Here is a 20,484-nt window from a genome sequence, read left to right as displayed (position 1 = left end):
CCCTAGGGTCCCTGCCACCACTCTCCCAGTAGTGGACATGGCAGTTGGAGGCACTACTCCGCTTCCCCACCACATGGTGGTTCTAACTAGTCCCTAACTCCTCCCCCTGGGTGAGCTTCTGGCCTGTCCCTGGCTCCTCCCCCTGGATGGGTGCACTCTGGCAAGTTTCCTCAGTTGGCCTTGGCAATTTCTCCTCCGTAGCTAGACAAGAATGATGGGGAGACTACGACTACCCCAGATCCTACTGATGCTACTAATGGTTGGACTATTCCCAGTCTGCCCCACAATCCCACTGATGTGTGGGGATTTCATGGTAATGATGATCATCCCTCTATTGGTACTGCCTTGGCAGCTTACAAGTTTTTTTTTATGAATAGTTAATAGTTTCTGGCTAAAGCCATGTTCTTTTTTCTGGCTTCAACCGTCTGAACTCATTCATGGGGTGATCCTATATCCCCCGGCCCCTTTTTTGTGAATTGTAATCTTAGTAAATTTTATTAATTGAAAAGGACAATTCATCAAAAAAAATCCTGCACTAGTGCTTTATACTCGCTGATAAAATGTAGCCACAGAAAAAAAAAAAAAAAAGCTGACAAAGTCATTGAAGACTTTCTTTGCTACTCATAAAAGCATGAGCTTTGATCACTAATATTTGTGATTACCTACCACTCGTAGATAGAATCACTTCCATTCTAAGGGCAAGGAAACCCTACCCATCACTTTCCTTTGACCACTTCTATTTAAGCCTTACCATAATAGCCTTCTTCATCATTCTCAATTGACTAGTTGAAGGTACTATTCTAGCTATTTATCTTTGACTACAATGGTTGAAGAAACTATTGTACTAGTCAATAATTGTTATGTCCATGGAGAAAGGAAATCGGTGGAAAATGGTGTGGTTAGAAGAATTGCAGAACACCATGCCAATGTCTGGGAGGGTAATTTCTTATGCTCTCCTTCATCACCATATGGAGTTAGTTACATTATTAATCTATACTACCCATTTGTTTATACTATCAAATCTATAATACCCATTTGTTTATAGTACCAAATCTATAATACTCATTTATTGTTATAATGCCCATTTTCTTATACTATCAAATCCATAATACCCATTTTTTTATATAATTATTAATCTATAATACCCATTTTTCTTAATCTACAATGGTTTTTAAGTATCTTTCATCATCTCATGTAATGAGTGAGTTACATTATTAATCCATACAGCCCATATGTTTATATAGTCTCTTTCATGGTACACAAGCTCAATTCTTTAATATTTTTGTATTTTATTAGGCGCCTTCATACATGGAGAGAGTTGAAACCTTGGTTAAGGAGACACAAATGGAGGTCTTTAACAGTCTTTGTGTTGGAGAGGGAGAAGTCAATCCCTCTTCATATGACTTGATAGAAAAATTATCCATTGTTGATGTTGTGCAATTCCTTGGAATCAATTGATACTTTGAGAAAGAAATAAAAGCACTTTTGGACTATACATATAAGTATGACTGTATTTTTTTCATCTCCTTCTCCTCTTAATATTTTGTGTTTATTAATTTAATTTAATGCTATGCTTCCCACAACATCAGATACTGGAGTGGAAATGTCATTTCATGGGGAAGAGAAAATGGTAGTTTTAATCTCCACACTACTGCTCTGGGATTTCAAATTCTTTGCCTAAATGGATATCCAGTGTCTTCAAGTATTTGTTTGTTGGTCCTTGCCACATGTTTTCACCACATTTCTCAATTAGTTGTCACATCAAGATTCAAGAAAAAGTTAAAGGAAGCCCACTAAAATCCACCTTCATATCACATTTTCATTTGTCATCATTTTTTATTTGATTTTCCATCCATTTCTATTAGTTGAGGATGATTTTTTTGGTAGTTTTTTTATTATCTTATTATGGAAATTAATGTGAAAAGGCATACATTTCATTCCACATGTTCTCATGTGCCCTTTGCATGTTTGGTTGACATTCCTAGGCCTTCTCATTTTTGTGGCAATTGCTTGTTTTCTCAAAGTACTCACTCATGATGGGGTTTCCTTATTATCATCAACTACTTTAGCATTCAAGAAAATTATAACTTTGCTTCTAGTTGTACTTTTTAGATATATCATGCTTATCAATTTCATCTAGCCATGGTTTGAAAGGTATACTTCTTCAAATCTGCAATTTCCATTAATTTATGTGGTCATTTTGTCGTAGTTTGTCTGTTAGGGATCAATTTTGTTCTCTATTTCTTATGTTTCATCATAAGCTTGCATCTATGTTTTTTCTAGACTCTAACCTCTAAATCAACACATCCATTCTCACAGAAGCCAAAGTTGATATCATGGAACACATGGCATTGGTGAAGAGCCTTCCCTCATAGGGCATTATATGTTAGACTTAACACCTTCTTTCTCTTTCATGCAAAGGAACAAGATTTCATTAATGGGGTTAAAATAGGGCAAAGAGAGAGAACGTATCTAAAAGCTCATTGTGCAATTCTCTAATCTTCTCTGAACATGTTACTAGTCTCATATTATTTTATCAACTTTAGCTACAATGGCTTCATGTTCTTCTAACCCCCTAACTCTACTCCCAAATGTTGTTCCATAGGTGGCAGAAGCCATAATAGGTAGTTTTTTGGGAATTCTTCAAATTTGTATGCCACCAAGCTTTTTACATGATGCAAAATGTTTGCATTAAACTATTCATAATGATGAGACTTTTAGACAATGCTCATCAAGATCCATTGTAGTACTCCAAAGGGATCTTTAGTCAGCAAAAAGAATAGAATTCCTCTAATTTTCTTTGATGGGCTATGTGTATAAATTAGATGTAGAAAGAGATCCAGGAAATTTCCTTCCTTTTTCAACCATTTTGTTATATGCTCCTCTAGAATCTTTTTACTCTCTCAGCTAACACAAAGAATGGCCTTTGTTTGAGTGAATTCTTTCCTTGCTTTAGATTTGGTACTTTGATATTAATTTTGTTTGTCAATAGTTGTATCTCTAGTTTTTGAAAGTCCATCAACTTAGTCACACTTCCTTGGTATCAAACATAAATTGAAAAAAATTTCTACCAAATTCACTATTATGCTACATTAATATGGGGTCATATTTACTAGGCTTTAAAATTCAATTTATTAAAAATTGTGCTCAAGAAATGTTTTCATGATTTCTATGTAGTAGTGAATATCAATGTCTTCTAATGTTTTCTTATATAATGTGTTATATTCAAGGGAAAATTACTAGAAATGAAATTTTGGGCTAATGTAGCTTTTGACAATCTACAAGTGGTAGTCTCAAAATCTCTACTATTAGTGCTTCTATTGGAGCCATTACTCTATCAAACAATAAAATCAAATCCTACCTATAATGTCCCTACTTCTACTAGGAATGACATAAAGTCTTTTCAAAGGACATGTAGTTGGTAACATCAGAACATCTTTTACTCATATCTTTGGTCTAGAGTTGTAAGAATGAAAATTCTATAGAACTTGACCTATATAAGTTCTAGGTTTTCCTTAGTGTACAAGCATGGGAAGAACCCTAATATTTCTATTCAATTGGAAATTCCATGCTATTATTATGGGTGCCCAATTGCTATTGATTTGATGATGTTTCCAAAAATAGAGTTCTCTCAAATGTTGGGGCTTTAGACCAAATCATTACTCATAATAATGAAAACCAGCCTACATGCTCTCCTTCACCACTTCCTCTTGCCAAGCCTACCACAAGATGGGACTAGTGTTGCATGCAAATCTTATTTTCTATTTCAATCTATAGACTTAGGTTGTTTCTATTGATGTTTACTCTAACACCATTATGTTATAAATCCAACATATGTATTTCATAACTTCAAGAATGGAGATGGTTCATTTGTTTGCCCTACAAAACAATCTAACAATCAATTGAGGATAATGTTGAGTTTATATCAAGCCTTTGAAATTTTCTTCCTGGGAGAAAATAACATGAGAGAGGCTAAAGAATTCAGCTATAAATGTATAAAAGAAGCACTTGGAAAAAGCCACAAATTAAAAGATGAAATAAAGATTCTAGCCCATCCTTGTTATTCTATGATCAAATTGTGTGTTAATAATCAGTTGACATGATTGTAATAATTTGGCTTAGACAAGAATTCACCCAAGAACTAAAGAACTCAACACAAGCACACAATAGACCAAAATAGAGAGAGTATGATCAGAATGATATTTCTTACTATTCATAAGCATGTGCATATACACTAGGAGTGCCTGCTTATAAAGGCCTCTCAGGAAGCACCTAGAATGTCTCTAGAAACAATCAGGAGATAAGACAACTAAGCAACTTATCCAACATTCTAGATGAATGGATAAGAATGATAAAGTGTCATATGTGTGTAGAAGATTCCTGTGTTGTAGACAACATGTGCTTAAAAGAGGTGGAGAGTCCTGTGATGCCATCATAACAACACACAAGAGTGCACATACTCCTAGGTGATTAATAAATAAATATTAATATAATGCATTAACCTAAGTAAACTTAAGTAAGTGTAATAAGTAAATACTTATTTACACCAACACCCCCCCCCCCCCCCTAAGTGAAACTTAGGGGAATTCCCTTAAGATTATGCAATCAAGGATGAAATGCAATATGGGCCCCGGCTACTAGGCCATGTTAGGTACCCATGTACATGATGATATGCAATCTCTCATAAAGCGGGGAAAGAAGGAAAACCTCATGGGAAAAACCCTCCCCCAAAAAGAGAGATAAATAGGGATACATGGATGGATGGAGTAATCAAGACCCCCCCATTATGACATACATCTAGTATATACATAAGAGAATGATGAGAAGAGGAAGGGAGACAGGATAGGCTCCCCCCCCCCCAAAGAAGAATGTTGACCAGTGACTGCTCTAATGAAGAAGTTGATCCAAGACTACAGAATGGTGCTTTTCCCCTTAGGAAGAAACAATGCCAAGGGTACAAATGAGATTCTTCTTCTATGTGTGGAAAGAATCCCATGGATAAGTGATGTCCCTAAAACCTACTCAACTGGTTGAAGAACCTATCCTAAAGAACTATCTGTCTCTACAATTGATGAAGAACCCTATTGCAATTGTTGATCATAAGTATCCATAATCACTTCAACATGTAACGATCGATCATGTAGAGAATGAACAAGAGAGTCAAATGGAACCCTCATGACAACTAAAGAAGGTGATTTTGCATCAAGAAGAAGAGGTAGATCATCAATACTGTGCCCCAAATCTATCACTAAATCTATATCTAGAAGACTAAATGTACCCTGCTATTATGGAGCTATCACTGTGGTGATGTATGCATGTGCATTGAATTGATGAAGTGACCTCTCACTGCGACTGTCAATAGAACTTCACATGTCTAAATCTATTGAAGCACTATTTTTGAAATCACTATCAATTTCCACACTATATGATGTGTGAAGAGGAGTAGAGGACAAGTTTGGTGAACTTTCCTCAAAGTAAACATCCTTCTCCAAAAAAATTTGATGAGTCTCAGGATCTAGAAGTCTGTATACCTTTACACCATCTTCATAACCAATGAAAGTACAAGGCCAAGATGATTGTGCCTTGTGACCCTTGGAAGATATCTTTTCCCTTGCAAGACAACTAAAGGCTCTGAAGTGTGTCACAATAGGTTTTTTGCCACACCATGCCTCAAAAGGAGTTTTTCCATCTAAGGTTGGATGAGTAGAATGATTAAGAATGTGAGTGGAACTTTTGATTGCTTCTACTTCTAATGATGGATTGAGAGACTTTGTATGTATCATGAAACTTGCCATAGAATTAAGAGTACGGATCATCAAAGCTACAACATCTTTCTTATGCGGACTGAATGCTAGTGGAGTCTAAAGATCAATTCCCTCATGTCTACAAAAGTCCATAAGTCTTATATTCACATACATGCTTCCATTGTCCATGTGGAGTACTTTGATGGCCTTTTTGGATTTCCATTCTACATGAGTCTTGAAGGCTAGAAACTTGTCCAACACTTCATTCTTGTTATGAAGAAAGTAGACCCAAGTGAACCTTGAAAAGTCATCAACAAAGGTAAGTATGTAGCAACCCTAGTTGAATGCAAAAGGACATGCTAATACCATGTGAACCATCTGTAGAAAACCTAGTACTCTTGAAGACTTCCCTCTCTGTAACTTTCCCTCTAGATGTATATTCACTGAATCTATTGAACATTCACCCTTACAAAAGGTTATTTGAGGTAGACCTTTGACCAATCTATATGTGCAAAGTTGCTGAAGGTAGCGGTAGTCAAGATGACCATATCACTCATGGCATAATTGCATGTTTGAATTTGATTGAGATAACAAGGCCTTTGAAGGAGACTTGGGCATAAAAAGGGAAAAAGAGTACAACCTTTTTTTATGATCAACTTTCCCCACTACAACCAAGGAATCATCTTGAAGACTGTGCACCTTTACTAAGTCTAGAAGGAACTCAACTCTATGTCCATCTCCAAGGTGAGTGATTTGGTAGATTGATAGGAGATTCAAACTTAGGTTTGGAACATAGAGAACCTCTTGAAACACTCCATTTTCTATCTCCACATTTCCTTTCCCTTCAACTTCCATTTTGTTGTCATTCCCTATGAAGATGTGTGGTGCCTTTGACTGGTTCAAAATAAAATTCCTCCTTTGAAGAAGCCATGTGATATGAGGCACCTGAGTCAAATATCCATTCCTTTAAAGAGTTTTAAGTAGCCATGAGTACTTTCCCTTTGCCCTTCAAATTTGAAGAAGACCCTTTCTCCTTATAAGCATTAGGCAGTGGAACATTATGTTTCTTCATGATGTTGGTCAATTCATCAATCTTCTTGATATAATGCTCATGTTCTTCATGACCTGATTTCTTGCAATAAGCACACTTCTTTTTCTCCTTATTGTTGTCCCCCTTCTTGTTGGAAGTCAAGGACTTGCCATGCTGATTGGATTGTGGTGTTGTCTTTTCTGCATCCTCTAATTTGTCTTTATTCCACATCTTCTTACCCTTTCCTTTATTTGAAGACTATCTAGCTAAATTTTGAGAACCCTCATTGTTGGCCATCAATGCTTTAGATGTAGGTGATTTGAGAATCCCCATTGATTTCAACTTCTTTTCTTCATCATCCAATAGTTTAGCATATTAATAAAAAGTGAATTTCTTTTAGGCAAACCCTAAGGTAGTCTTTGAGGTGTTAAAAGAAGATACAAATGTGGAATTCTCTAATGGCAGCTTGTTATGGATGAGATAGATCAGTCTGTCATTTTTGATAGAACTCCCATAATCAGTAAGCTTAGTCCTTAGTTCATTCACCTTGATGATGAAGTCCTATATGGAGTCATATGACTTAGAATCTAAGGAGACAAGCTCATCTTCAATTTTAAACACATCCTCTTCAGACACTTTACCATATAGGTTTTCAAGGGCATCCCAAGCTTCCTTGGATGTAGTACATTTCTTGATTTGATACATGATCTTATCATCTACCCCCAAACATATATCACCTAGGGCTTTCCTATCCATTGCTACCCATGCTGAAATATCACTTGCTAATACATTATCACCTACTAGTTTAGGAAGAGTACCATCTGCATATTGTGAAACTCCATTATGCATTAAGTGATACCACATTTTGATTGACCACGTAGCATAGTTATGAAGAGTTAATTTAGTAAACTTAAAGTTGGCCATAATGCAAAAAATGAAAGAAAAGTGCAAAAAAGAGAGAACACAACACCAACAACACCCACTCTTTTCATTAAATCAAGAAACCCCCCCCCCCAAAATAGATGCTTTGGCCACTTTATCAGTAGTGGGATTACAATGGGCCACTTGCCAATTTTGGCCTTCATGGACTTTTGATTTTTCTTGTTACAACCTCTTAATGGATCACAAATCTAGAATGTTACAAAGTGCTACAATTCTAAAGAAATACAAAGCAAAGAAAGGCCCTATTGCTGAAAGTGAAATTTTTTTCCACACAACCCTATAATTTGATAGCATATCTGGAAAATAGACAAAAAATAACACACTTTCAAAAAAAAATGGAACCTATTTTCGACTCCAGATGTGCCCATATGGAGCATTTGAAGTTATAAAATACAGGATTACGTAGGTATAGTCACCAAAAAATGCAATTTATAAACAATTTGTGCACCAAAAAAAAAACATAGCTACACAACTGAAAAGTTTAGAAAATTTTACCGAATTTCAAAAAAAATTGCACCTAATTTGGAGTCTAGATGTCTAAGTTATGGCCTCCCAAAGTTGGACTGCAAAATTGAAAACCAATCTGAAGAGGGGTTGCATCTGCGAATGACAGGGTTAAATTTGATGGTTAGACAACTATCGCAACAGTTGTAAATCAGCCTATTTTGATTTCTAGATGGCCATCAATTTTAATCTAATAGATTTGATGACATCAACAAAAAATGTGCCCTATGCTGATGTGGTAGTATAGATGATGATGTCAGCGGCTAGGTTGGTAGTTCCAAACTATACAAAAAAATGATGTGGCACCTGCATGTATGCTAACTTGGCATGACTTGTCACTACTGACTAGGCAAGGTGATTAGGATGCTATCATGGTAGTTGTCCACTTGGCTAAGTATGATGTTGCCGTGTGTACAAGCTATCATGGGCGGGCTAGGCATAGTAATTGCAACGTGGACCTAGCAATTGCAACATGTCATGGCTAGTAAACTAGAGGTCATGCCTATTTTGTTTAAACCTACCACTGAATGGTTTACATCTACTAGATTATTAATCTCGCTGCTGGAAAATGGGATATAAGCACTGGAACTTGTATGCATAGGAGCTATTTTAAAATGCCTATAGAATCTGTCGGTAAAGGAATCTGTGGTACTGGTATATTCTTTCACTGTTCATTGATTTTACCCATTTTTTGTCCCACATGTGTGGGGTTGTTGGTAGAACTATTGTTTAAAAATAATGTGCCATGAATATCAAATTAATAGGCAAGAGCGTCGATAGATATTGCCCGCTGGGTCAGTTGAGTCTCTTGGCAAAATTTGGAGGGGTTCGTGGTTGGTATGATCATGGAATTTTGTAGGCATTCAATGTGGACTACAAATTATGCAGAGGTGCAGTACGACACCGAATATAATATCCTACAAAAATAAATAGAGAAATATTCCTACAATTAAAAATATAGAGCCGAGTTGGGGTGTCACTACCCAATTTGGCCAAAAAAAAATTTCTCTGCCTGATACTGATTTCAAAAATAAAATCCAAAAATTATAGAGAAATAATAAATTTGAAAATTAATAATTAGATCAAATGACCATACCCAAATTAAAAATTGAGGACTCTAGGTTCCAATTTGCATAAAAAAATTTTGCATCACGATCAACTTTCACCCAACATAGGTAAATTTATCATCGATCTTCACTGAATCGATGCTCCAGATGCAACGGTGAGGTCAAATCTAGCTCTAGACACTCCCAATTTTTACAGATCCTTTGAATTCATGTTGAGGTGCTAAATCATGAACGGTCTTGAATGGCTATGTGTAGAGAATCTCCCTCAGAGCTCTAATACCATGTAAGAATTTGGCTTAGGCTAGAATTCACCCAAGAACTAAAGAACTCAACACAAGCACACAATAGACCAAAATAGAGAGAGCATGATCAGAATGATATTGCTTACTATTCAGAAGCATGTACATATACACTAAGAGTGCCTACTTATAAAGGCCTCTCAAGAAGCACTAAGAATGTCTCTAGTAGCAACTAGGAGATAAGACAACTAGGTACCTTATCCAACATTCTAGATGAATGGATAAGAATGACAAAGTGTCATATGTGTGTAGAATATTCCTTTGTTGTAAACAACATGTGCTTAAAAGAAGTGCATACCCTTGTGATGTCATCATGACAACACACAAGAGTGCATGTACTCCTAGGTGACTAATAAATAAATATTAATATAATGCATTAACCCAAGTAAACTTAAGTAAGTGTAATAAATAAATACTTATTTACACCAACAATGATAACTCTTTCTGATAGGTGGATTCTAAAATACCCATGGAGATGCAGAGTCCCAAGGTGAGAGACATGGAACTCTATCCAAATATTTAGATAAGACATGGGTACTTGGATGTTGATGGATGTAATGTATAAGTATGTCCTCAAAATTACCTTTTAAACTTAAAATGACCATTCAATTAAAGTGGAAAATCTAATTTTTCTTGATAACTTTCTTTCAAGGTGCCAAATGAATGGAGTGAGAAGATTTTGGAAGTAGCAATATTAGATGTCAATATCTTGCAATCTCTATAAGATTAATTTTTAATTTATTTCAATGGCCCACCTAAGGATGCACATGTGATAGGTAGTTACAATTTTTTAAAGGTATGTCATATCTTTTGTAAATCTTATTAATCAATCAAAAGAGTAGTTTCAAAAACTTCCACTTTGATGGGCAAGTAGAGTATAATTGTTTTGGGAAAATTGGTCCTCTCTCCACCTATAAAATGATCTTTCAGAATACCATCCTATTAAGTCTAAAAAGAATTTATCTATAAGAGAGAAACCATTTTTCATCTCATTCAACCATCTCAAAAATAGCTAAAGTTTACTACACTAATCACTCCAAATTTCTACACTAATGAATCAAGGTAAATAATGTTTTAATGATTATTTAATTTCTGCATTATGATATACATGTGAAAATGATGATAATTCTAGGTCTTGAAATTATAGTAGATGTAAATTGCATAATGTTAATTTAATATTTTATTTTTATGTGGTATTAGAGAAAATTAAGAACTTTCATGATTTTTCATTATGTTTAATAATGTTTTATCTATTTTATCAGATCAAATTTATTTTGTGTGCTTATAAATACAAAACCATGATTTGGTATAATACATGGTTGCCACATAATAAATTTGTTGTATTGATTAATTTTATTTGTTAATTTAATATATATGTCATGTCATTATATTGATTTGAGGTCTATAGTATGATACAACTTAGTAGCCACCAAAGTGGTCCAGCTAGAATGATATGTAGATGCCAAGTCAAATTATTGAAGTTTAGTACTTGTTTCCAAGTGTTAAAAAATTAATAACGACTTTGTAAATCACAATTATTTAATCACTACAATACTAGGTTGGCCCAAAGGTGCACCATTTTTTAGAGATTAATTGATTGGAATAGGATGGTTGGTGGATATTCATGATCGAAGGTTAGTATAGATACCCAAAGGTAATGGACTTAGTTGTGAATATTTTATCAAATAGTCAGTCCTATTAGGTGAAAGGGAATCACCCTAATTGTTAATAGTTTAAAATAAGATTAGCCCAAAGGTAGGTCACGATAATACTATTTATTGTTGAACCATGTGTATTTATGTTGGTTATTTACTTATAACTCTTAATATTAATGTTGTGAACATGAATTTATGGTTGCATTGTTAGTTCCTATTTTTCTACATTTGCATGCCTCTTCTATTCCAATCTTGGATGGAATGACTTTCTCAAATTGGAAAGAATGGGTTTAGTTTCACCTTGGTGTTTTGGATCTTGATATAGCTTTTGAAACTAAGAAATCGGCTACTATTATTGATAAAAGTGGTGTGGAAGAAAAGACTATATTCCAAGCATGGGAAAGATCGAACAGATTGAGCCTTAAGTTTATATGGATGACTATAAAAAATAACATCAAGTCAACTCTTCTTGAAACTAACAATGCTAAAAAAATTCTAAAATCTGTGGGAGAGTGTTTCTAAACCACTGACAAGTCCCTTGTTGGAATGTTGATGGCTATGCTTTCCACCATGAATTTTGATGGTACACATGGAATGCATGAGCATGTCCTTGAAATGACAAATTTGGCTATTCAATTAAAGACTCTTGAGATGAAGGTGAATGAGTTCTTTCTCATATAGTTTATTTTGAACTCCTTGCCTCCTTAGTATGGGTTGTTTCAAATTCACTATAACACCATTAAGGATAAGTGGAATGTGAATGAGTTGGCTAGTATGCTCAGTCAAGAGGAGGCAAGACTTAAGTAGCATGGACAACATTCAATTCATCTCACAACTCAAGGAACTAAAATCCAAGTGAAAAAATTTTGTTCATGGGAAATCGGGTTAAAGCTCTAGTTGAAGCTATTGAGACTTATCATTTATTTCTACATTTTGGTTATCATTTGGATCTATTTCAGACTCTTTATGTTCCTTCTATTTCTAGGAATTTAATTTCCTTATCTAAACTTGATATTGATGGTTACTCTTTTAAATTTTGGAATAAAAATTTCAGTTTATTTAAGAGTACCTCTTTTGTTGGTTCAGATATTCTTTGTGATGGTTTGTATAAATTAAAACTTGATAATTCATTTGCTGAAACTATTCTTATCCTACATCATAATATTGGTACTAAATGTAGTCTGATGAATGAAAATTCCTCATACTTGTAGAATAAAAGGTTGGGACATATTTCTAGGGAATGGTTAATGAGATTAGTAAAAGATGGGGTCCTCTTGAACCTATATTTTTCTAATTTTGGGGTTTGTGTGGATTGTATTAAGGGAAAAAAAACCAAACACACCAAGAAGGGTGCCACAAGAAGTACAAAGCTTCTTGAGACTATTTATATAGACATTTATGGGCCTTTTGAAAATCCATCCTTTGTTGGAGAAAATTATTTTATCACCTTTATAGATGTTTCCTCATATTATAGTTATGTCTATTTTCTACATGAAAAATCTCAATTAGTGGATGCCCTTGAGGTATACATTACTAAGGTTGAAAGGAAATTAGATAGAAAGGTGAAAATCATCATATCTGATAGAGGTGGTGAATATTATGGAAAGTATAATGAATCAAGGTAGTGCCCTAGCCCATTTGCTAAATTCCTTGAACAACATGGCATATGTGCACAATATACTATGCCTAGAACACCACAACGGAGTGGCGTAGCTAAAAGGTGTAATCATACTTGAATGGATATGGTTAGGAGTATGTTAAGTAATTTCAAATTATATGTATCCTTGTGGATGCACTCTCTTAAGACTATTGTATATTTATTAAATCAAGTTCTTAGTATGTAGTTCCAAAGACCCCTTTTACACTTTGGACAGGAAAGAAGCTGAGTTTAAGACAACTAAATGTTTGGGGTTGTCAAATGGAGGTTAGAGTCTATAATCTGCATGAAAAGAAATTGGATTTTAGAATGATCAATGGTTACTTTATTGGTTACCCTAAAAAATCCAAAGGGTATAGGTTTTACTATCCTCATCATAGTACGAGAATTATATGGATTGGTAATGCTCACTTATCAAAAATGGTGAAGTTAGTGGGAGTGATAAATCACAAAGTGTGGTTATCCAAGAAGTTAGGGTAAAATCCTAGTACCTATAGCTTCAAAATAAATTTTTGTTCTTGCCATTGTTGAAAACCTAAAAAAATTGAACAACAAATTAATGAACCACCACTTAGCACATGAGTAACTCGGCACTCACTATTGACTTGCCATGCTCTAACTTATACATGTTGCACTTGGCATAAACTAATTGTTTGACATGAACTTAGTAAATGACTTAAGTGTATAGAAACTCACTTTTCAAAACCAATATGAGATTAAAAATCTCCCTCTTTGACATGAGTGTCAAAAACACTTGGTCATATATTAATAATCTTATCCTTATGAGCATAACATAGATATTTATTTGGCTTCTACACAAAATTTCAAAATATGAAAATTTTGCAACATGACTTATACCTCAAAATTTCATAACTCCCCCTGAGTTGTTAGTCTATTATGTACTATACTCTATATCAAAATCTTTCTCTTGATGAGTAGATTTGCATCAATTGATACTCTTTTTTTGTTCCTATCTAAACTATTTTTTTGCATTTCGTTGTTCTCTTACCTCTTATTTGTTTCTTACTCCCCCTTGGGTATAGATATATAGATATCTCTTAGTTCTACTTGCTTGCTCCCCCATTGCTCTTACTTCTCTTTTTTGATGTTGATGTCAATGGGTTTATCCACTAATAGTGTATTTGTTCAAAAAATAATTATGCATCTCAAGTATAATTTTAAAAGTGGCATCCCAATTACCACAAGCTACCTCCAAAGACTTAATTTGTATGGCTACCACAAGAGCAAGGTGGACAAAGCCATCTAATGTCAAAAGATTGGGGTCTTTCTTCATAAGTGTTTCTGCATAGCTTGGCTCCTTGTGTAAAATCTCCATGTGAGGAGTCAATGTCGACTGGATGTTGATTAGTTTAGCACTGATGTTGGCTTCATCTACTTGTAATGATGCTAACTAACGTTGGGATTACAAGAGGTATCTAAAATGTTTCTCACTTTGAGCTGAAGACTTGGGCAAAGTAGCACTAGATGTATTCATATGGGTCTCCAAACTCAAGATGTGATTCCTTACTTCTTGTGTGAAGAGTGTAGGATTACATAGTTTGGTGTACAAAGAGAAAATGTTGTCTAGTACCTTCTTCACACTCTCTATCTTGGTTTCTAGATCAACTTGTGTTAGTGCAATATCACTTGATATCTTCTCATTTACCTTGTTTTGAAACTTCCTTTCAAACCATTCTAATAGTTTGACATTAGTATCCAGGTTTGTGTCACTAACTATTTCCACTATATTGGTCAATTGTTCAATGATTGGCTTGGTTTCATCTGGAATTAGTAGACTAAATACATCTAGGAAAATCTCTTTGATGTCAATCAAAGTTTTCTTCTTCCTATGCTACCTTCTAAGAATTTCTTGATGTTTCTTCTTTGTTAGGGCCTGTTGTAATATACCCATCTACTCAATATTTTTGCATAATCAAATCTAGGCAATACAATATCTTCATCTAGGCTAAAATCTCCATAAGTAGTTACCTCTTCTACCTTAGATAAGCTAGGACTTGGCATTGAAAATTCTAATGGAGTTCCCTCTATGCTCGACCTTTGAAGAGATTGACTAGGAGTACTAGATTTTTGTAATGTAACTAGTGCTTGGATTGCCAGTAGCTCCTTTGGCTTGGTTGTCGAATGTGTCTCGTCAAACTTTTTCTTTTCTACCTCTTTGGTTTCAATTGCACCTTGATCTTCTACTGGAGGTGTAGGTGTATCTACTTGACTTGTTTGGATTTGAATCCCATCATTTTTTGGTGTTTCCACCTTGTCTTCTCCAGCTATCTCAACATTATTATTTTTTCCAGTTTCTTGTTCATTTCTTGAGACTAGAGTGTCTTGCATGAGTGTATTGATAGTGAAACCTACTATCTCCTTCCTTTGATATGAAACTATGGGTTGTGAAGGTTGTATACTTGTGACTTGAGGAGTGATTATAGGTTTTTCTTGTGTTTTCACTTCCTCCCCTATAGCTATAGTCTCTCTCTTTCAAATTTCATCCACACTTACTAGTATAGGGTTTTCACATAGTTTGGCCTAGAGAGTGGACTAGATAAGTATCCTTTTTAGATATTCCTCTATAAGAGGATTGGTGTTTTAAGTAGTAGTATTAGAAACATCCTCTACTTTGATAGTTTCAATTTTTACACTTGTCACATGTGGAGGACTAGCACTCGGCATTTGTGTATCTTGTACACTCTATTCTATTTACTACTCTTCCTCATCTAGTGCCTAGTTATCAATATTCATATCAGTGCCTCCCTCAACTATACCTTGTTCATTATCATCTTCTTCATCCTCTCCTACCTCAATAGGTTTCTGGTCAACTTCTTTTGATGTTGATAGTCCATATGTTATCTTCCACATTTGTTTGGACTTTTGTATGACATCCTCTATATTGTTTTGTAATATGTTAAATTCCCTATACTTTGGTACAAATTTTATAGCATATTTCTTTATGGCTTTAGAAATTTCAGCCTTACTAAGTTTTGGCATAACTTGAGAAAGGGTTTCCTCTCTAATTTTTCTCTTATTTTCTAAACAATAATGTCATTTTTGCTCAACTGTATCATATAAAATTTTAGGTATGAAGTTGGTAAGTTCTAGAGGAGTCTTTTTGAATATAGCCATCATTCAATATACTGCCTCTTCAACTTGGTTCTTCTCAATCTTCCCAAGATTGTCAAATTTAATGTGAGAGAAATTTGATAAATTGACATTTTTTCTAATGTTCTCAGATAAATTATCTAGATCTGAGGAGGGACTATGACTTACCACTTGAAATTGGTTGCTATCATCTGATCTAGTCATCTCCTTATCAAATTCATCTTGAGAAACATACTTCCTCCTTGGTCTCTTCTATACTCTAGCTTCCTTCTCTTTAGGATTGGCTACTTCTTTAGCCTTCTATGTAGTGACTCTTGTACTAGCCCTTGTGGTAGGTGTATTAGGTTTGGGCTGATTAGGTTTGCAACTTTCTTTGGTTTTCTCACTACTTGAGTCTTTTCTTTTCTTCTCTTCTTATTAGTAGTTATAGGTGCTTCACCAACTTTTTTTTTCCTTGGTACCTTCTAAAATTCCTACTTCCTCCTCTTGATAATCTTCTCCCTAACCTTTTATCAATGCTAATGGTGCTTGAGCCTATGTGTCCTCTTCTTCTTCATCATATTCCTCTTCATCTTCCTTGGCTCCTTCACCAAATTTTTCTTTCAATTTCTTCACCAATTTGTTCTTCTTTATAATCATAGAAGTGGTCTTCAATTCCATAGTAATATTTTTTTTGGCCAAGTCATAATTACCAAATTCTTTGGCTTCCTTATCAACTTCTTCTGCAAGTAATGTTGTGATTGTTGTAGAGGCCTCATTATTATTGATTTCATAACCTAATGACCTTAGCAATGTCACCCTAGAAATTATTGCTTATACATAAGTGAAATCAGTATCAACTAGGAAGAAAACATCATCAAAATTTTCCTCTAGTAGTGAGGTAGTATCCTTAATCTCTTCTTCATTGATTGCTTAAAATCTTCAAAATAACTAGTCACCACTAAGTTAAAGTTATCACCTAATTGCTCAACAAATTCTCTTATTTGAACTACAATTGATCTATTCACCTTCCATTCAACCTTTCCAAATATAGGGAATGTATTATGCACATAAAAGAAAATGCATACTAGAATAGATCAAAATTTACACGTGCACACTTGGTTTTCCTTATGGCTCCCAAATTCTCAATCAATTGTTGCGACTGCAACTCAGCAAGATCATAAGTATGATCCTTCTTCACAATTTTGTATCCCATATCCACTACAATGCAAGATAAATTGTTTAATCTACTAGACTAATAAAACTTATGTGTTATTTGTATGTGTGAAAACCTAACCTATTGGGAGCATGCATAAACAAGAAAATGTTAGTTGTACATGTGCTTATTCAAAAGATTCAAAACAAATAAAATACAACTAAATGTTAAACTTGAGTTTTAAAACTATGCAACTAAAAAGAAAGAGTCCCCTTGCAACATCAAATTAGCTCAAAAAGGGAGCCCATAAGAGGCCTTGTTGGTGTGCTTTAGATTGGAGGGATGTGAGTGTGCTCTCCTCAAAGATAATTATTGAATCCCAGAGAGTTTGAAATGCAATGCAAGATAAGATATGAATCTAACTAAGATGAATGAGAAATGATTCAAGAGGAGGCTATGGAAGAAGCCATTCTCAAAATTACATCCTAAGAAGTGGAGGTGAATGCAAGGAAAAAAACTAAATTATCAATGTAACTATGAAGAAAAATCTAGCAACTTCAAAAGGTTAGCAATAATGTGTGAATATAACTAAAATCACTAGAAAGATCTAACTCTAAACTAACATGATAACAATGCAAATGAGTGAGATGTCAAATGCTTGAGACAAGGGCTCTATTTATAGGCTCTATGGGGGCTTTGAGGAGGTGGCATCTATGTGGAATAAACATAGGTTCCACAAGGGAGACACATGGTCCAAAGGAAAAGCCATGCAAAACTCAAAAAGATTCTTTATGGTCGAGAGGCTCAAGGTGTGCTCACATGTGTGAGCAACCTTGGGGAAAGGAGTGGGGAACAAAGATGTAAGAGGTATAAGAGGTGCAAATGAAGTGGAAGCTTTATTGGATTATGAGCTTCTCACACATGTGTGTCCAAACACTTAGGAGCTAAAAGGTGTTTAAGATAAATAAGTGGGATTAACTAATGTATAGGCTTAGAAGGATGAGAGTGATGGGTGTAGACTAGGTTTTTAGGATAAGATCAGGATTAAATTAAATAAGAGTTAACTTAATCATAGGATTAGAGAATTTAATAAAGTGGAGGGAATTAAATAAATTAGAATTTATTTACAAGGGGATTTATGGAGCAATCTACATTAAATAAATTTAATGCTTTAGAGGGGAAGTATTTAAATTAAATTTAAATACATTAGAGAAATGAACCTATTTAATTAAATAAATTTGATTAAATAAGTAGAAGAAAATTAAAAATATAATTAATTATAATGTCAAATAAAATATTAAATGAATTAATATAATGTTTGAGATTATTTTAAGCATCTACATTTTACCCCTTTTTGATGTGATGTCTAAACAACATTATATCAAAGAAAAGAAAATCTAGGTTGCTCCAGAGAGGATGGGAGTCCTAGGAATTGTGTCATGATGAAAAGGGAGGAGGTTGTCCCCTCAAGGAAATGGGGTGAAAAAAGGAATATATTTTACCCCATTTTCTTGAAAATAGACACGAGAAGAAAAAGGAAACAAAAAGGCTTAAATGAAGGCCTTGCATGACTTGCTAGTAAGATTGGAATGAAGCGGGGTGAATTGGATAATGGTTAATCCAAATGTAGTTGAACTACATGAATGCATGGGATTCAGTTGTGTTCATATAGGAAAGCACACCCTAGTTTGATATTGCAAAAGGATTCATGCATCAAGGATAAAAGCATAAACTTGTGTCACCCTTTTACAAAGGAAAAGGCTAACAAAAGTATAAATTTTCACCTTCAATGAAATAAAAATAGCATTATTATTTAGAATTTGAAATGAAATAATCTTGTGAAATGTAGAGAAATGGTTGAAGTTTAGGATTATAATTTTTAATAACTATTTGGAATAAGAACTGATATATTTATCTATTTTTAAAGATAACTTTTTGATGCAGAAGCATCCAGTGGTGTAGGGGCAATCCTATATCACCCAAAAAATATATGCCTAGGAATAGTTTCTATTTAATGTGTTTTTATTTCTAGATACCCATTTGGGTCAAATAAAGGTTCCAACTCTCACAATTCCACTATTATTTTTCTAGTTTAGAGTTTTTAAGCACCTTGGGATACGTGTAAATGTAGAAAATGGGTTATTTTGTAATAGAGCCAAAATTATGATGAGTTAGAGGGTTTAATTTGGAGAGATTATTATAATTTTAATTTAAAATGCTCCAAAAAAAGAATCAAATCAAAATAATTTATGATTAGAAAGCTATTGCAATTTTAAGTTCCCTGGAGACCTCCTAAGAGCACTTCAAAGTTAGATATGGGACACTAAACAGCCTCGTATGGGGCTGAAAAATGGGGGACAAGTGAAGCTAGTCCATAGGGCTATATATCACTTCAAGAACTTTCTAGAAATGTAAACAGTTCATCAATTGGAGTCCTAGTTCAAAAGTTATGCCTCCTAGAAGTTGGACTACTATTTTTGGATTCTTCTAATTTTACACCGACTTCTAATGTCACTTCTAGAACCTTATATTTTGGTGGTGGATGCCAACTAGCGTATTCTAGAATGTATTCCTAACCTTAAATGAATTGGGGTCTATTTAAAAACATTTATGGCATTGTAAAGGTAGTTTTTAGTGGAGTTAGAGAGAAGGTACAACGTGGAGGATTTCTTTCTCCAAAATCATACTGTTGTAAGACCATAGGGCATTTTTCAATGATAATAATATTTCCCTTTTCCTATGTGTTCATTCTAGTCTTTGGTTGTGTCTCCATCAAGTGGTATTAGAGCAGGTTTTCCTGAGTGTGTAGATAGAGTGCCAATTGTGAGGTAGTTTGCACCAAGATTATGTGTTTTTGGGTTTGAAACAAGAAGATGCCTCCAAGAAGGGAATGTGGTGGAAGGGTTAGAGTTGTTACTCCTGAGGTTAGAGCCCTCCAGAGACAAGTTCAAGCATTACAAGAGGAGATCTGCAAAGGACTGAATGTTGCTACAGGAAACAAAAGTGAGGAAGAAAATGGAGAAGAAGAAAATATTGGATAGGATGGGGAAGGAGAAGAGGAAGTCCTAAATTAGGTAGAGGAGAGGCCTTTTAGGGCCATTTCTAAGCTTGGGAAAATTGATGTGGGTATGTTTTCTAGGAACCCTAAACCTAGACAAGTTGATCGATTGGATTAGTGAACTAGAGGAGTATTTTGAGTATGAGGATATTAGAGACCTAAAGAGGGTTAAATTCACAAAGGCCAAAATGAAAGGCCATGCCAAAATCTAGTGGCAAGAGGTTTAGCTAGAAAGTAATATAATATGAAAGGAGAAAATCACAAGGTGAGATCACATGGTGA

General features: G+C 34.5%; 1 pseudogene; it reads left to right on the top strand.

Moving 5' to 3' along the window:
* The first annotated feature begins 823 nt into the window (after nt 1-823).
* LOC149559812 (sesquiterpene synthase Cad-like) overlaps nt 824-20,484 on the top strand; it is a 61,002-nt pseudogene continuing 41,341 nt past the window's right edge.

The sequence above is a fragment of the Cupressus sempervirens genome, chromosome 4, assembly GCF_028749045.1.
Source record: "Cupressus sempervirens isolate cs-2001-9-10 chromosome 4, ASM2874904v1, whole genome shotgun sequence".
In the NCBI taxonomy this organism is placed as follows: Eukaryota; Viridiplantae; Streptophyta; class Pinopsida; order Cupressales; family Cupressaceae; genus Cupressus; species Cupressus sempervirens.
This window is presented reverse-complemented; position numbering and strand designations above follow the sequence as displayed.